The sequence below is a fragment of the Capricornis sumatraensis genome, chromosome 3 (assembly GCF_032405125.1).
Source record: "Capricornis sumatraensis isolate serow.1 chromosome 3, serow.2, whole genome shotgun sequence".
NCBI classification, from domain to species: domain Eukaryota; kingdom Metazoa; phylum Chordata; class Mammalia; order Artiodactyla; family Bovidae; genus Capricornis; species Capricornis sumatraensis.
In genome coordinates this window covers 126,855,301-126,875,941 of record NC_091071.1, presented here as the reverse complement: position 1 = coordinate 126,875,941, position 20,641 = coordinate 126,855,301, and positions in this window count along the sequence as shown.

Here is a 20,641-nt window from a genome sequence, read left to right as displayed (position 1 = left end):
TGGGCCTTTTAAGATTTTCTATTTCTTCCTGGTTAAGTTTTGGAAGGTTATACTTTTCTAAGAATTAGTCCATTTTGTTCAAGTTGTCCATGAAGAGGTTAAATTAGGAGTTAAAACTAAAGTAGTTTCAGTTCAGGAAGAAGGTCAATAATATGAGAGATTTGTATAGAAGACGTGAGAACTTTTCTAGGTATGACAGCTCTTACTCTGTTACTCCCTATTGTTTAAAGGTATTTTACAAAAAGCCAAAAAGTATTTGTTTTTAAATGGGAAATACCTCAATTTCTACAAGAGGGCAATATTCTTAGTCTAAAAATATGTACCTCTGTTGAGCTCTGTCTTCTGGAAAATAGATTTACACATTTGGTACAAACATTGATCAAAGACTTACTGTTAGAAGTTTCATGGGTAAAAGTTGCATATCAAACTCTGAATCTCTACCCAAAGTGTATTCTATGTTGCCTTTCTTCTCATTGCAGTATGCTAAAATCAAAAAAATAAAAACTTTGGTCAAATGTTCTGTTAATACTCTGTTTTATATAGTACAGCCAGATAATTGAGTCCCTTGGCTAATACAAATTTTAAATAAGCAAGATGTATAATGTTATTTTAAATTACTAATGTAGAAAATACTATATATTTAATAATTTTATATATTAAAATTATAATACTAAATTTTATATTTAAATTAAAAATATAATTACATATTAAATTACACATATCATTTTAAATTTGTTATTTTTCAATACTACTGTGATCTTCAATTATTTTATTTAAGAGCTATTTAAGAGTTTTTAAATAGCAATACTAGTTAATAATATTCATTATATATATTGCTATATGTGAGGATATGAAGAGTACACTTATATTTCATCATGAAGGAAAATAATTTGTTTATGGAAAAAGGTATACCATGCTCCATAATTATGTAAGAATTTTCTTTAAGTTGCAATCGCAGAAATCTGTCATTTCCATTTCAAATAAACGTGTGGAACTGTCTAAGCATTTAATGCTTGCTATGTCTGTTTGATTTGGCACTTCCATTGATGACAACTTATTCAAAGCATTTGAAGAAATAATTTGTTGATTTTCACTCATTTTACTCCTATGGCAAGAAGCATAATAAATGAGACTAAATAATATCAATTTTTATACTGAATTAAATATTTATCAAGATACTCTAATGTAATTATGAGGTAGATATATCTCTTTAAACATCTGCCAGTCTGTATCTTTATTCAGTTGTTTATAAGTCGTAAACAATAAACCATTTAGAACTATGAATGCTTCCATTGTTTACCATACTATTTTAGAATTCAGTGAGATTCTCTCAGTCATAAAATACAAATGCCCATAAGTTCAAATTTCTGCAATGTTTCTTCTCTGGTTTTGAAGGAGGTGTTGATCTTTTCAGTGCCAAATAAATTTCCTAAATTGTCACAAATAAAATCAGTGAGGACTCAGTCAGTATGTTCAGTTGCTCAGCCTTGTCCAACTCTTAGCAACCCCATGAACTTCAGTACACCAGGACTCCCTGTCCATAATCAACTCCAGTAGTTTACCCAAACTTATACCTGTTGAGTCGGTGATGCCATCCAAACATCTCATCCTCTGTTGTCCCCTTCTCCTCCTGCCCTCAATCTTTCCCAGCATTAGGGTCTTTCAAATGAATCAACTCTTCACATTAGGTGGCCAAAGTATTGGAGTTTCAGCTTCAACATCAGTCCTTCCAATGAACACCCAGGATTTATCTCCTTCAGGATGGACTGGTTGGATCTCCTTGCAGTCCAAGGAACTCTCAAGAGTCTTCTCCAACATCATAGTTCAAAAGCATCAATTCTTTGGTGCTCAGCTTTCTTTATAGTCCAATTCTCACACCCATATATGAGCACTGGAAAAACCATAGCCTTGACTAGACAGGCTTTTGTTGCCAAAGTAATGTCTTTGCTTTCTAATATGCTGTCTAGGTTGGCCATAACTTTCCTTCCAAAGAGTAAGCATCTTTTAATTTTGTGGTTGCAATCATCATCTTCAGTGATTCTGGAGCCCCGAAAATTCAAGTCAGCCACTGTTTCTCCATCTATTTGCCATGAAGTGATGGAATCAGATGCCATGATCTTAGTTTTCTGAATGTTGAGCTTTAAGCCAACTTTTTCACTCTCCTCTTTCACTTTCATCAAGAGGCTCTGTAGTTCTTCTTCACTTTCTGCCAAAAGGGTGGTGTCATCTGCATATATGAGGTTATTGATATTTATCCCAGCAATCTTGATTCTAGCTTGTGCTTCCTCCAGCCCAGTGTTTCTCATGATGTACTCTGCATATAAGTTAAATAAGTAGGGTGACAATATACAACCTTGACGTGCATCTTTTCCTATTTGGAACCAGTCTGTTGTTCCATGGCCAGTTCTAACTGTTGCTTCCTGATCTGCATAGAGGTTTCTCAAGAGGCAAGTCAGGTGGTCTGGTATTCCCATCTGTTTCATTATCTTCCAGTTTATTGTGATCCACACAGTCAATGGCTTTGGCATAGTCAATAAAGCAGAAATAGATTTTTTTCTGGAACTCTCTTGCTTTTTGATTAGTTGATAGTAAAAACGATCCATATAACTAGTTGTGTACCCAAACTGAGATGAGCTATCACAATGGAGATAAGACTGAGGAACAGGTTGAGTCATGATGACAAGGCAGATGTATCACCAACTAGAGTACAATATTCCCTTACAAACTATTAACAGATAAAAATAGCAATGTATAAAAAGTATTATACACTACAATGAAGCAAAATGTACTCCAGATATGTAAGGGTGGTTCCACATTGGAAATGTAGTTAATGTAATCTGTTGCACCAACAGGCCAAATATATATATTTTTTTAATATAAGTTTTTATTAACAAATTTAGAAAAAAAATGACAAAATTAAATCCTTACTCATGATAAAAGCTCTTCAGAAGCTAAGGGAAAAAGGGGAACTTCCCCAATTTGATAAAGAATATCTACAAAAATGCCTATAGTCATCCCTATACTTAATGGCAAAGAACTAGATGCTTTTTTGTTAAGATAAGGAATAAAACAAGGATGCCTGATATCACCACTCCTATTCAACAGCTTACTGGAAGTTGTAGCTAATGCAACAAAGTAAGACATGGTAATAATAATAGGGAAAGAAGGAATGAAATTGTCTTTGTTTTCAGATGTCATGATTTCTGTACAGAAAATTACAAAAACTTAACATAGAAAGAAACTCCTAGAATTAAGAAATGATTGTTGCAAAGTAGCAGGACAAAAAGTTAATCTACAAAAGTCAATTACTTTTTTATATACCATCAATGAACACTGAAATTTGAAACTAAAACTCAATATCATTGAAATTAGTATCCCCAAATGAAATGCTTATGTATAAGTGTTACAAAAATGTAAAGGTCTATTTGAGGAAAACTATAATATTCTGATGAAAGAAATCAGAGAAGAGCCAAATAAATGGAGATATTTCACCTATATAGATAGGAAGACTCAGTATTGCCAAATGTCTGCAATCACAATGATGATACCACCAAGTTACTTTCTGGATATAGACAAACTGATTCTCATGGAAAATCAGAAGACCAGAATATCAACAACTTTAGAGGAGCAGAATAAAGATGAAGGATGGACACTGCCTGACTTCAAAACTTACGAAGTCACAGTATCAAAACAATATGGTGTTGTCAGGAGTACAGCAATTATACTAATGGAACAGAAAAGAGAACCCAGAAATAAACACATGCAAATATAGATAACTGTTCTTTGACCAAGACAATTAAATAGAGAAATGATGGTCTTTTCAACAAATGGTTCTGGAACAACTGTAAGTCCATATGAACAAAAATAAACCTAGATATAGACCTTTTAACATTCCAGAAAATACAGTCTAATTCATAGACCTAAATGTAAAATGCACAACTGTAAAACTCCTGAAAGATGACATAGGATACATAATAGATGACCTTGTGTTTGATAATTACCTTTTAGATGAATACCAAAAGAACAATCCATGAAAGAAAGAAAAAATGTTGAACTTCATTAAAATGAAGTTATTCTGCTCTGCAAAAGAAAATATTAAGAGAATGAAAAGCAAGTCAAAAAGTAAGAGAAAATATCTGCAAAACTATCTCATAAAGGACTATTATCTAAAGCATATAAAGAAAACTTAAGTTAGCAACAAGATAGCAACAACCTGATTTAAAAACTGAAAATAGATTTGGACAATTAATCAAAGAAGACATACATTACAAATGAAAAGAGGGTCAGCAACACATGTTAAAGAATTGCAAATTTTAGCAATGAGATAACTACCACACCTATTAGAATGGATAAAATCTGAAACACCACCACCAACAACAACAACAAAATGGTGGTGAGTATGTGAAGCAACAGGATCTCTAACTATTGGTAGGAATGCAAAATGCAAAATCCACCTTGGAAGACGTTTTGGCAGTGTGTTACACAACTAAACATATTCTTGCCATACATTCCAACAATGCTACTTCTTGATATTTACTCAGATTAACTGAAAATTTAGGTCCATACGAAATTTGTATAAAAGTGTTCATCACAACTTTATTCATAATGCTGGAACTTGGAAACAAACAAGATCGGTGTATGGATAAACAAACTGTGATACATGCACACAACTGGATATTATTCATCAATAAAAAGTGAACTATCAAGCCATGAAAATACATGGAAGAACCTTAAACATCAATTGTTCAGTGAAAGAAGTTAGTCTGAAAAGCTACATAATGTATGATCCAGCTATGCAATACTTTGGAAAAGGAAAAAATATGGAGACAGTTAAAAGATCAATGGTTATCAGGGGCTCAAGGGGAGGAAAGGAGAGAAAAATAGGTTTAGCTCAAGGTTTGTATAGGGCTGTAAAATTATTCTGCATGACATTGTACTGGAGAATACAAGTCATTTGTCATTTTTACACTTGCAAAAATGCATATGTAAAACACAAAGTATAAAGACTAATGTAAAAGATGGACTTAAGTAAGTGATGTATCAGTATTGGATCATAAAGTTTTCCTGGTGGCTCAGTTTTCCTGCCTGTGAGTGGAGGAGATGCAGGTTCAATTCCTGGGGTCATAAATATCCCCTGGGGAAGAAAATGGAACCCATTCCAATAGTCTTGCCTGGGAGATCCAGATCCCACAGACAGAGGAGCCTGGCAGGCTACAGCTTATAGGGTTGCAAAAAAGTGGACAAAACTTAGTAACTAAACAAATTGGCTCATAATTTCAACAAATGAACCACACTAATGAAAGTATTATTGTTAGGGAAACTGTGTGTATGGGGAAGAGGAAGGAATTAAGTGGGTTAAATTAATTTGGATGATGTTATTTTATTATGAGGGTGAAATGTGTTACTAATGAAGTTTTTTGTAGGTTAAGAGACAGTTAAATGTAAATTCAAATTAAGCAAACATACTTAATTTACTTTTATTGCAACATGTTGTTACAAATCTATTGAAATGTTATTTTAATTTACTCTTCCATATTACAAACTGTAAAAAAACACATCTATAAATACTTTTATATGAATCCCAATAGAGTCATTCCATTTTGTTATTTAGGTTTGATTCATTACCTTCTTCACAGTACTTCTTATGTAATCAAATTCTTCTCATTAAAAATGCTTTTGAGAGTTTTATTTTTTCCTTTTTTTTATGATGACTTTATAATTTATAAAAATTTTATAATTCACTTACAACACAAAACAGAGAATATGATAAAGAAATAATACTATCATCATGTTAGTACAGATTATCCATAGATTAGCACCTAGAAGTAAATGAAGTGAAGTTTCTCAGTGGTGTCCGACTCTTTGTGACCCCATGAACTGTAGCCTACCAGGCTCCTCAGTCCATGGAATTTTCCAGGCAAGAGTACTGGAGTGGGTTGCCATTTCCTTCTCCAGGGGATCTGCAACCTAGAACAGTACCTTATATTTGACATATAATATTTATAAAACATTTAATTTTACAGGAAAAATAACTAGTTTTTCAAAGAATTTATCGAGGGGAGGAACATCATTCATTCTATTTTATCAAAAGAGAAATGAGAATACACTCATATAATTCTCACCACTGTTTAAGAGTGAAAAGAGGATATATCTTGAGTTTTCATATAAGCCTCTAACATTGCTATTAAATCACACAATATTTTTATTCTTGATAAATACTACTTGTTTTTTACATTTGTTGGTAGAATTTAGTCCCAGGGATTTATTTAGAGTGTGCCATATCATAATAGTAAAGATTTCTCAGTTTTTCAGAATCTAGGAATCTTGTAAGTTTTTACTTTCCAGGAGCATCTTTAATATTTTGTAGAGAACTTTTGTCATCATCTTAAGTTTTTAGCTATATGGGGGTGGGGGGGAAATGGGGCCTTTCAATGAGATGATATGCTCACAGATGAATTCCAAAGGCTCCTCAAAGAGTAATCTATATTTGTCTAAAGACCCAGAAGGACTCAGTCTGAAATCTATTCTCTTAGGAATCTTTTGATTATCTAGTGTTAACATGACTTAAAGATATTCTGAGAAGCCATAGAAAACAAAAGGTAATATAACACAGAACTAAATCCATGTATTATTATCAGAATATGTTGATCAGACTATGGTCCTATTAAAGTTTTTTTTTTTTTTTTCCTGAAACAGAATCTATTTAAGTGGGCCAATCACAAAGACTGTGATATATGATGAATCTTTAATCAAAATTGTGTATGTTTCTTCATTTACTTTGCTTTCACTAGCCGAGTAATGCAAATAATGGGGAAAAGCAAATAATCATAAATAGAGAAACAAGTCAACAGATTTCACATATATACCACACATCTGTGAAACACTAATTTGTTAGTAAATAACAGCACAATTATTTGATAATTTTGACCCAAGAAATAAAAGCACAACCATAAATAAATATCCAGCATCTGAATGCATTACTGATTTATTTAGAAGAATTAGAAATAATAATTGATATTAGTACTTAATTATATAAGATATTTTATGTCCCTTATGGTTCACTATAATTAACATCATCGTTATTATTGTATAATTAGTATTACCTATTAAGTTTCCCTGGTGGCTCAGATGGTAAAGAATCCACCAGTGTGGCTATCACATGAGCAAGCAAACACGACAAAGAAACTTGTCATATGTGAAATGAAGCTAATTGACAGAAGCAGCCGCCACCCTGTGGCTGAGACACTTGCAAAAGAATGCAGGTGGGCCACAAAAACTACATATTATATAGTCAAGAAGTTTACATGAAAGTGCTGGTGTGCAATGGATGGTCCACAAGAAATGGTATGTTGGACAGTTGGTGAGACTCACTAGAATGTGAGCACTGACACTCTTTCATGGTTAGTCACACTATAGGAGGAAAAGTGAAAATGAAAGTTGCTCAGTCATGTCTGGCTCTTTATTCCCCAGGGGCTGTAGCCCACCAGGCTCCACTGTCTGTGGGATTCTCCAGGCAAGAATACTGGAGTGGGTTGCCATTCGCTTCTCCAGGCAATCTCCTCAAGCCAGGAATCGAGCTGGGGTCTCCTGCATTGCAGGCAGATGCTTTACCATCTGAACCACCCGAAAAGTCCATATAGCTGTAGATCAACATCAAACCCAGAAAACAGTTAATGATACAGTATTTTATAGACTGAACACCTCATCCAGTTTCGTCAGTGTTTACATGCACTCATTTGTGTCTGTGCATTTTGTTGTTGTTCCGTCGCTCAGTCATGACTGACCTTTTGTGACCCCATGGACTGCAGCAAGGCAGGCATCCCTGTCGCTTACCATCTCCAGCAAGTTGCTCAAATTCATGTCCATTAAGTTGGTGATGCCATCCAACCGTCATGTCCTCTCTCATTCCCGTCTGCACCTGCCTTCAATCTTTCCCAGCATCAGGGTCTTTTCTAACGAGTGAGCCCTATGCATTAGGTGGCCAAAGTATTGGAGCATCAGCTTTAGCATCAGTCCTTCCAATGAAAATTCAAGATTGATTTCCTGTAGGATTGATTGGTTGGATCTCCTTGCAGTCCAAGGGACTCTCAAGAGTCTTCTCCAACACCACATTTCAAAAGCACCAATTCTTCTGACCTCAGCTTTCTTTGTAGTCCAACTCTCATATCCATACATAACTACTGGAAAAACAATATTTTTGACTCTATGGACCTTTGTTAGCAAAGTAATGCCTCTGCTTTTTAATACACTGTCTGGGCTTGTCATAGCTTTTCTTCCAAGGAACAAGCATATTTTAATTTAATGGCTGCAGTGACCATCTGCAGTGATTTGGAGCCCAAGAAAGTAAAGTCTGTCACTGTTTACACATTGTTTCCCCATCTATTTGCCATGAAAAAATGGGACCGGATACCATGATCCTCATTTTTTGAATGCTGAGTTTTAAGACAGCTTATTCACTCTCCTCTTTCACCTTCATAATAAGGCTCTTTAGTTCTTTGCTTTTTGCCATAAAGGTGGTGTCTTCTGCATATCTGAGATTATTATTTCGCCTGGTAATCTTGATTCCAGCTGTGCTTCATCCAGACCGACATTTCACAAGATGTAACCTGTATATAAATTAAATAAGCAGGGTGACAATATACAGCCCTGAGATACTCCCTTCCCAATTTTGAACCAGTCTGTTGTTCCATTTCTGGTTCTAACTATTGCTTCTTGACCTTTGTAAAATTTTCATAGGAGGCAGGTATTCCCATCTCTTTAAAAGTTTTCAGTTTGTAGTGATCTACACAGTCAAAGGCTTTGGTGTAGTCAATGAAACAGAAGCAGATGTTTTTCTGGAATTCTCTTGGTTTTCTATGGCCCAGTGGATATAGGCAATTTGATTTCTAGTTCTTCTGCCTTTTCAATATCCAGCTTGAAAATCTGGAAATTCTTATTTCATATACTATTGAAGCCTAGCTTGGATAATTTTAAGCATTACTTTGCTAGATGTGAAATGAGTAAAATTGTATGGTAATTTGAACATTCTTTGGCATTGCACTTTGGGACTGGAATGAAAACTGATGTTTTCCAGTCCTGTGGCCACTGTGGAGTTTTCCAAATTTGCTGACATATTGAGTGCAGCACTTTCACAGCATCATCTTTTAAGATTTGAAACGGCTAAGCTGGAATTCCATTACGTCCACTCCTATTTGTAGTGATGCTTCCTAAGGCCCACTTGACTTCGCATTCCAAGATGTCTGGCTCTAGGTTAGTTATCACACTGTCATGGTTATCTGCTCAAGATCTTTTATGTATAGTTCTTCTGTATATTCTTGCCACCTCTTAATATCTCTTGCTTCTGTTAGGTCCACACCAATTTTGTCCTTTATTGTGCCCATCTTTGCATGAAATGTTTCCTTGGTATTTCTAATTTTCTTGAAATGCTATCTAGCCTTTCTCATTCTATTGTTTTCCTCTATTTCTTTGCATTGGTCACTTAGGAAGTCTTTCTTATCTCTCCGTGATATTCTTTGGAACTCTGCATTCAGATGGATATATCCTTCCTTTTCACCTTTGCCTTTTACTTCTCTTCTTTTCTCAGCTTTGTAAGGCCTCCTCAGACAACCATTTACCCTTGAACCATTTATTTATTTATTGAAGGGATTGTTTTGATCACTGACTCCTGTACAATGTTACAAATCTCTGTCCATAGTTCTTCAGGCACTGTCTATCAGATCTAATCCCTTGAATCTGATTGTCACTTCCACTGTACCATTATAAGGGATTTTATTTATGTCATACATGACAGGCCTTATTGTTTTCTCTACTTTCTTCAAGTTAAATCTGAATTTGGCAATAAGGATTTCATCTGAGATACAGTCAGTTCCCAGTCTTGTTTTTGCTGACTGAAGAGAGCTTCTCCATCTTGGCTGCAAAGATATAATCAATCTGATTTTGGTATTGACCATCTGGTGATGTCCATGTATAGAGTCATCTCTTGTGTTGTTGGAAGAGGGTGTTTGCTATAACCAACGGATTCTCTTTGCAAAATTCTGTTAGCCTTTACACTGCTTCATTTTGTACTCAAGGTCAACCTTGCCTGTTATTCCAGGTATCTCTTGACTTCTGACTTTTGCATTCCAGCACCTTATGATGAAAAGGACATCTTTTTGTGTGTGTGTGTGTGTGTTAATTCTAGAAGGTCTTGTACATCTTCATAGGACCATTCAACTTCAGATTTTTTAGCATTAGTGGTGTGTGTGCATAACTCTATCTAATTTGATCCCATGTATATATATGTATGTGATCCCACACAGTCAAAATACAAACTGTCCCATCACCACAGGGAAACACCCTTACTTCCCCTTTAAAATTGTATTCATCTGCCCCACCACTGTCCTTTTCCTTTGTTAATTTCTAATCTGTTCTCCATTTCTATAATTTATCTTTTCAAGGGTACTATGTAAGTGAAATTGCACAATATGTAAACCTTTAAGATTGGATGCTTTTTTTCCTAAGTATAATGTCCTTAAAATGCATTCAGGTAGTTACATGCATCATTAATTGGTTCCTTTTTATTACTGAGTAACATTTTGTATGGATGTACCACCATTTGCATAACCATCTATTTTCTTGAAGGAAATTGTCAGTGTTTCTTGTTTTGAGCTTTTAAAAATAAAGTTGTTAAGAACCTTAGTGTTCAAGCTTTTGTGCAAACACAAGTTCCATTTTTTTTTCTGTGATAAATGCCCAAGAATATGATTGTTATGTTATATGATAAATGCATATTTAATTTTATAAGAAACTGCTGAAATATTTTCCATAGTGCTGTTCCATTTTACATCTCATAATCAATGTACATGAGATACTGCTTCTTTTCATTTTTGCCAACATTTGGCATTTTTATTATTTTTTTAAACTTAGTCACTCTAATATAAATGTAGTAATAATTCATTGTGGTTTTAATTTGCATTCCCCTAATGGCTAATGATGTTGAACATTTTTTTCATGTGTCTCTAAGATTTTAGAAACAGCCTTACTTCATAATTCAATGAATATTGAATATAACTATGTAGTCTTTACTTAGTAATTCTGATTACAAGTCAAAATAAAAGCTCTCATAATGTTCCCTTGTGATTTATATGCATTTATGAGGTTCATGAAATACAAATCACATAAAAGAAGATGTAGTTAGAACAAAACCTCATTAATCTGATTTCCTCTATTTCATGACATATTATAATTCATGCAAATGCTGCTGTTATTTTGACTAAATGAATTCCTTTTTTAAATTTTTTCTCAAAAATGATGTTTTTAGATGTTGAATTGAAAGTAAGAAAGGAAATTAGAAAGAACACAGACTTTCATTTATATTTTGTTTACATTTTCAACAAGCACACAGCAAATGTATTTGTTAATTTGGAATACATGCCTTTATGCGTGCATGCATGCTAAGTGGCTTAAGTTGTGTCCAACTGTTTATGACCCCTTGGACTGTAGCCCAACAGGCTGCTGTATCTGTTGGATTCTCCAGGCAAGAATACTGGAGTGAGTTGCCATGCCCTCCTCAAGGGGATCCTCCCAACCCAGGGATCAAACCCCAGTCTCTTATGTTTGCTGCATTGGCTATTGAGTTCTTTACCACTAGTTCCATCTGGGAAGCCCATATATATGTATATATATTTGTATTTATATGTGTTAATATACACAAACTTCAAGAGTAGTAGGTCAGTCCAGATAGGGAACTGAAAAGAAGGTTTGGTGAGAAGAGGTTTCTATTTTCATTTAGCACTCTTGTTATCTTCTTAAATCAGATATCTGATTATCCCTTTGTCTCTCTTTCCACCAGCAATGCTTCTCATCTCAGAAATGTTAGTAAATTGTGTAATTATGATATCACCAGAGGCCACAAATTTCCTATGTCTCTTTTTCTTTAGAAAATGAGATTATTTTAATAATCCTGGTGGCTCAGAGAGTTAAGAATCCACCTACAATGCAGGAGACCTTGGTTCTATCCCTAGGTCAGGAAGATTTCCTGAAGAAGGAAATGGCAACCCACTCCAGTATTCTTGCCTGGAGAATCCAATGGAATGAGAAGCCTGGCCAGCTACGGTAACAAAAGAGTCAGATACAACTGAATGACTAACACATTTTCAAATATGTGGCCAACATATTCCCAGAACCACAAGGAGGCATTTCCTAGGGCTACTCTTTATTAAAAAAAAGTCATCATTCTGTTCAGGGTTCAGGCAGAACATGGATAACAATTTCAAATTTGGGTAATTGAAGAAAGTTCAATAAAGGAACTGTTTGGAATAATATGTTAAAGAAATAGGGACAGACACCATGGAAAACTTAGCCACCTACACTGCAATTTACTGGGACCTTCTAGATAGACATGTCAGGCCCCGTTGGGGTAGGTAAATGCTTTTGCCATTTTACAGTGGAATACTGCTGAGGCTGTTCAATTTTACCTTTACCTTAGTGATGTGTAAATGGATGAAAGCACAATTTACAGAAATAAAAGAGTGGTTTATTTCCTCACATTAAAAAAAATACATCTTTATCCTCTTTCTTGAACATAAAACTCATAATATTAATAAAATTTTGTAGAACCTATAGGGAAACAAGCAGTCTTATGTGAAAATACTGGCTACTAAATGAAGAAACTAGTAAGACTACTACAAAAACTTTAGTTAATGCCTTAGCAACCCATGACATGTATCTATATTCAAACACATACACAGATACATAATAACTTCAAGTTGGATTGTTTTCTGCCTCGAACAATACTAACAATTGATTAATTCTTCTCTACTGCTCTTAATGTACAAAAACAATTCTAAGCACCCTACTTCTATTAACTAATTTGTGGTTGAGTCTAGCTTATTTAGGAGTCTATGCCCTCAACCACTGTACTAAATATCAAAATACCATTGCACAAAACAGATCAGATCACAACAAAAACCTTATGCTTAAGATCATTTTTTGAATATATAATTGTCTCTGAGAATGTCTTACTCACTGAAAAGTATTCTTTGAAATGTTAGGTAAAGGGCAAGCCATCAATAGCTCTAACCTCACAAATATTTGCATTTTTTTTTATCATGTTCAAGCAAAGCTTCATGAGAATAACAAAGAGGCTGCCTTATAGCATCATGAAAAGAAAAAAATAAAATAAAATGAGAAGAGGTACCTGATTCAAACTAACAATCCCATCTGTGAGGACAAATAAATGTTACCTGTGTGTCTCATGGAAATGCTTGTTATGTATAAGTAAAACTAAATAATGTAATTGACTGTCCGTTGATGTTTTCTCTTATAGAGTTCACTTTTTACCTAAGAAGGGAAGTAACTCTTCAGGATAAGACATTTAAGAATAACTTGAAAGAAAATATCTGTTGGATTGATTTCATTTTTAAAAGTTTTGCTTTCAATAGAGTCTAAAGGTTGAATGGTCATGCACGGAAGCTTGAACAAATATTGATACTCATCAAATATTATTGTGAAAATGAAAAAAAGTCAGTTTCCTCTCTTGCAAATCTGGATTAAATTGAGTGAATTTTGTTTACTAGCATTGATAGAATATTCTTTATTATTGTGACTCATAGGCAGACATTTACATGTTCATGTTATAAAAGTATTTTTAAATGATTTATGCTTTGAAGTAAATAGTACCTGATGAGGGATTGGTAAACAGGTATTATCAGAATACCGAGCCTTTTACTTATGAACATATGGGAAACATGAGTATACTTTTGGACTATATGTTTCAAAAAGTCAATTAGAAATATACTGTAACATAAAATGTTTTGTTTTCTGAAGTGATTCCTTGATGTGGTTGATGATATTACATAGAGAAGGAGGAGAATTGTAGGTGATGGAGAGGTCTATAAACAACAGTACAGAAAAAGGGAGCTTACAGTGGCATCTATTCTCCATCCTGCACCACAGGGCCTAGGGTGAAGACTTATTGTTAGGAACATGACATTTCCAAATATCAAAATTATTTAATGCAGGCATTTTGAGACTTGGATATAGCCCATCTTTGAATTTCACCCATCAGTATTCTGCTATTTGGATTCCCCCTGACAAAGCACTGAGGATGCTTTGAGGAAGCACTGAGGAAACCATTTCCTTTCTCTGTACCAAACCTTTTGCAGTTCTGGAACCCTAGAGCTTAGAGATTATGAAGTTTTATCATTGCATCAGAAATTTGGCATGAGTGTTAGCATTCTCAAGTATTTCTGACACTGGAGTGGCAATCTGCCACATGACTTTTTGAGATAGAGTCTTGTATAGAGTTGTAAACTTTGAACATTGTACAAAGATAATAATACTTTACTTCAGAATTTAGATTTGTTGGTTACTTTGTTGTTGTTTTTGGCACAATTTAATAAAGGAGAAATTGAATATGTTTCAGTGTTAACAGGAAGGGGTAGTCAAGAATTATGCTTTGAAGGTACAGGCCAAAATTGAATAAATCTGTACAATCTCCCTGAAAAGCTGAAAGACAATGAGACACAGAACCTTTGTAAAGGGACTGTGTTTTTTTGTTATATGAGAACCAAAGGGCAGGGACAAATTTTATGGTGATTACAAGGAAGAAATTGAGATCATGATCATATGAAGTGTTCGGAGAGAACAAAGTGCAAAGAAAGTAGATTGGTGTCCATTTAGGACTATTGGGTAGTCAGCAAGATACATAGGGGGAGGGTGGAGGGCAATTAGGATTTTGTGTAGAGAACTTTTAAAATAATTTTCCAGGGAAACTAACTGTAAAATAATCATTACACGACTCTATGATGTGCACCACTAATATGACTATATGAATTAATATTTACTGAAATGAGAAATAATGGTTTAACATACTTATTAATCAACAATCTTTTAAAATTATAAACACTAATATAATACATCACTAACATCTAAGCTTACTGTCCTTTTTTACTTAACTATTTTTTCCTAGAAAAGTAAATAAATCATGACCTATATTTAATCTCTTTTAATTTTGAAACTTACATGTTAGGTGTGAAACCATTTTTTAGATTCAGCACCATTATGAACTGAATTGTTCCCATCCTCAAAAAAAGAATTCATATACTGAAGTCTTAATTCCTAGTAGTTTATGATGTCACTATTCTAGGATATATAGCCTTGAAAAAGGCAGTTAAAATTGAATGAAATCTTAAAGGTGTGGCCCTAATGCAATCTGACAGATGTCCTCATTAGAAGAACATGAGATTGCAGGCACATGCACACAAAGAGGAAAGACCAGGTGAAGAGGCAGCAATAAGCCTCCAGTAGCCTAGGAAAGAGTCTCCAGGAGAAACCAAACTTGCAGTCACATGTATTTTGCACTTCCAGCCTCCATAACTGTAAGAAATACATATTTGTCCCTTAAACTACCCAGTGGTATTTTGTTATGACAGCCCTAGCAGGTTAATACCATGCCTTAAACATTAAGAAACCATATTAAGTCACCCAAATCCTTCAGCTAAATGGCAAAACATGCATGGCTTATATGTTCTATAAAATATAAGAAATATTTTGTCAAACAAAATAAAATGTTAGTGAGCCTAAATTAATTTTTAAGTGAAAAGATATCAAAAATCAGGATAGGATTTTAAATTTAAAAAAATCTGAAGTCTACACTGTCTCTATTTCTATTGACTGAATTTGTTTTACATGCACATATACACACATGGACACATACACTGCCAACATTTAAGGAAATCACTCTTAACTTCAAGACAATAAAGCTCAACTTTCATTCTTAGTGCTTCCATTTACTTGCCTACCATCAGTGAATGCGATTCTTAGCCTATAAAAATTTCCTTTGGCCTTTTAAAACTTTAGTTTTCTTGTCTCTAAAATATGCATAATAATGTTTTCCTAGTCTCCCTTACAGGGATGATGATCAAATAAAATAATGATCATAAAGGCCTTTTTTGAATATTACAAAGACTGATAAAAAATGTTGGAAACTGTAACATTGACTAAAAAAGGGCTTTAATGAGGTATAATTGTTTTACTTCAATGAATTATTTTGTGTATGTGTGTGTATGTGTATGTAAGGAAATTGAGGCATCAAATTTTTTATAAGTTCAATAGCTAAGAAAGAATAAGGCCATTCCTTTGACCTGAGTTGCATTTTTCTTGATATAGTAAATATTTTTTTTAGTTACTCATTAAGATTAAAATGGGTTTGATTATGTAGGAGTCAGATTTCCATTTGATTGAATGCCTGAAAGGGAAGATTTTCTTAAATGTAATCCAAATTAATCTGCCAATTTTAAAATATGATTAAAGAGACCATAAAATATCCTCGTTATGCATGGTTTTCAAGTTTCATAAAAGATAACATTTTCAAACTATAATTTTCATTATTTTAATTTACTTTTCTTCAAAATAGAAGTCCTGTACAGACTTCATAATTTATTATTCTCTATGTTTTAAAAGACTTCAACTGACATAAAGTTTTTCTGACTATACATCATTGTTGAATAAGCTTGGTTATTTCCATATAATTCTATTTAAACCATTGGCTTTCCTGGACAATTCAATTATCATACTTGAGCAAAGTATATCTTGATTTGATAAGGAACACAAGAAAGAATTCACCAACCAGAGGCCAGGGCACTAAATAGCCATTTAGAATAATATTTTAGAAATTGAATAGAGATGACTATAACTTGTTTTAGAGAATCCCTCATATGTAGTTATGGAAGAGTGTATTAATATTACTCAAAAGTTACACACCTAGCTTTAAGCTGTTTATTTTTAATGTTTACATTAAAATGCATGAAAAACACAAAGAACAATTAAAATAGCACTTGAAGAAAAATTATGAAAATTTAAGAATCCCACTGAGATTTTCTATACCTACACTCTCAGATATTCACATGCCATACAATATGATCTGCCAAAGTACATGGCCTAAAATAAAATAATGATTATGCTAATAATACCACCTAAGTGATCATATCTCTTGCAATCAAATTGAAGTGGTGGTGTCCTTTTCTTTGACTCAGCTGATCGTTAACATCTTTTAAATAAATCTCTCTGCCTGCTCTGTTGAGACATAGCCTGAGCAGCAGAGGTATTGATTTCTGTGTAATTATTATAAATGTTAAGCTGCTATTACTGATGCATATGGTAGTAATGCTTTATTCATCTCAAGAAAAGGAGAGCTGTTTTTTTTTTCTTTCTTTTTTTTTGCTTCGGAGACATGCACATGAATGATGAAAAAGAGATTTTCAACTGCATGAGAAAATGAAGAAGATCTCTTGCAATGAGATATGCACTGTCTCCAGCACACACCTGCACTGTTGAGCACCATCAGATAACAGCATCTTTCAACTGCTGTGCATACCTCTATGGCACATGATATTAGTAATGCAGTGTTCATGCCACAGGCAGATTGTTCATGTTTAGCAATTTAAAAGTAAGGATCAGAAAAAAAAAAAAAAAAGTTTAGTTTCTCTAAACCTGAGGTCAGATGACAAGCAATCAACATTAACCAATTATCTAAATACAGCAGAAATATGCTTTTGTTTATCTTTTTTTCTCAGTTGATTCTTATAATCACACTACAGCTTATAGTAAAGATTTTGAGTTAAACAACTTCAGGTTACAATCACAAATAACATCACACATTAAACTACAATTAGGTCAATTACCGATGCCAATTTTAAAAGATTATTGTGCAGAATATGCTTCATGTAGAAGATTCAGGACTGTAATTATTAGAAAGGACTGCTTGTGAGGTGCCCCTTGGCTGGTGCTTGGGGACTTTATTCTGGATTGGGTTCTCACCATTTCCTGAAGTGGAATGTACAAAGCCGGACTGAACGCCAGATTAAATATGTTAAAAAGTAAGCATGCTTTACATGAGGGTTTTTATACACATTTCTGGAAAATTAGGAAAAGAACACACACACACATACACACAAAGTTTGCATTGAGAATTTTTTAATGTTAATTTTTTCCCTGGCTAGAAAACATATATTTTGCTCCAAAATACACTATTACAAAGGTTTGTTTATTCATTCATACATCCAGAAAATAAACTGGCATGGAACATGCTGAGCCCGGAAGATAATATTAAGGGAACACATTTTATGTGTTTGATTTAGCTTGGATTTGGAACTCTATTATAATAAACCATGCTAAGAAAACTGTGAATTCTATTTCAAGGAATCTAACACAGGACAGAGTAAGTATGTGTGTAAGTATAGGTCAACCTAGTTTTAATAGACTGAATTTTTTAAACGAGATTGTGTCATGAATGCTAAATGCTGATGCAAATATATTTCTGTTAATCAAGCATCAAACTACAAACAAATAAAGCAAAATTGAATTATGATAGTGTTTCTTATTCAATAAATGACCTTTGGCCAGTTATATCAATGCTCCACTTTTCTATTCTTTAATACTCATATTATCACCTATCATATGGGGCTGTTATAAGCACTAAACATGATTTTTATTTTTATATTTTTATCACAAAGACTTAGCACTGGTCCTTGTAAGTATACAAAAAAGGAAGTTATGTTACTTTACATTTCTACTTCACTTTGCTTTGACCACCTGGAGCCTGTTCTTGTAGCCTGTATCTTTTTTTCTTTTTTCAGAGTATAGTTGCTTTACAATGTTATGTTAGTTTCTACTGTACAGCAAAGTGAATTAGCTATACATATACATGATCCCCTCTTTTTTGGATTTCCTTTCCATTTAGATCACCATAGAGTATTGAGTAGAGTTCCCTGTGCTACACAGTAGGTTCTTATTAGTATCTACTATATAAATACTATATATATGTCAGTCCCAATCTCCCTTGATATCCATACATTTGTTGTCTACATCTGTGTCTCTATTTCTGCTTTGTAAATAAGATTGTCCATGATATTGCCACTATGGAGAACAGTATGAAATTTTCTTTAAAAACTAAAAATAGAACTACTGTTTGACCCAACAATCTAGTAATTGGCATATATGCACAGAAAACCATAATTAAAAAAAAAAAAAAACAAACATGCACCCCAATGTTCATTGCAGCATTATTTACAATGGCCAGGACATGGAAGAATCTAAATGTACATCAACAGAGGAATGAGTAAAGAAGATGTGATGGAATGGAATATTACTACACCATAGAAAAGGAGTGAAACCGGGTCATTTGTGGAAACATGGGTGGACCTAGAGACTGTCATACAGACTTAAGTAACTCAAAAAGACAACTATCATATATTGACACCATATATGTGAAGTTTGAAAACAACCTGGGATAGATGATTTGGTAGTCTAATGACTTCTTAGCACGCTGGTACCTTGTCTAATTGTTAACTTCCTATATGAATCACATTTAATGAGTGGTATTTGAGGAAAAATTCTTCATCATACTGCAAAATATTATTTTGCTAATTGAATTATAACCAAAATCTGCAATCTGAAGTTCTCAAATTCTGAAAGGTTTAGATACTATTTCCTTCCAAAAATTATTTGAAAAAACACTATTTTAGGGACTCAATACATATGTCACTAACCTAGCAGTATTATTTGTTTATGATCTAGTTATAAGACCAGAATATTTCAATAGATTCTATTGACACAATTATGGTTTTACTTCCAATCAGGACAGTATAATCCTTAGTATAATAACATTATAAAACATTTAATTTAAAATTGCACGGGGATGATCCGGAGGGATGATGTGGGGTGGGAGGGCGGGTTCGTGTTTGGGAGCTCATGTACACCCGTGGCAGATTCATGTCAATGTATGCCAAAACCAATACAGTATTGTAAAGTAAAATAAAGTAAAAATAAAAATTAAAAAAAATAACAAAATAAAATTGCTTTATACATTTGATCTTTACAATCTTTTCAGATATAAATGTATAGTTTTGAAGCACTGAGCATTATATTTACATTTTTTAGATTTACAAATTTGGTCTTTACAATCTACCAAGACATTACTACATTTTGTTGTTCACTTGCTCAGTCTCTTTGTAACCCCATGGACTGCAGCATGCCCAGCTTCCCTGTCCATCACCAACTCCCAGAGTTTGCTCAGACTCGTGTCCATTGAGTTGGTGGTGCCATCCAACCATCTCATCCTTTGTTGTCCCCTTCTCCTACCTTCAATCTTTCCCAGCATCAGGGTTTTTTCCAGTGAGTCAGTTCTTCACATCAGATGGTCAAATATTGGATCTTCAACTTCAGGATTTGCCCTTTCAGTGAATATTCAGAAGTAAATTCCTTTAGGATTGATTGGTTTGATCTTGTTACTGTCCAAGGGACTCTCAAGAGTCTTCTCTAATCCCACAATTCTTCAGTGTTCAGCCTTCTTTATGATCCAGCTCTCACATCCTTACATGACTACTGGAAACATCATAGCTTTGACTATACAGATCTTTGTTGCCAAAGTAATGTCTCTGCTTTTTAATATGCTGTCTAGGTTTGTCATAGCTTTTCTTCCAAGGAACAAGTTTCTTTTCATTTTATGGCTGGAAGGGACTGACAAACCACTTCAATACTTATTTTTGCCTCAAGAACCCTATGAACAGTATGAAAAGACAAACACATATGACACTGGAAGATGAGCCCCCTCGGTGGGCAGGTGTCCAATATGCTACTGGGGAAAATCAGAGAAATATTT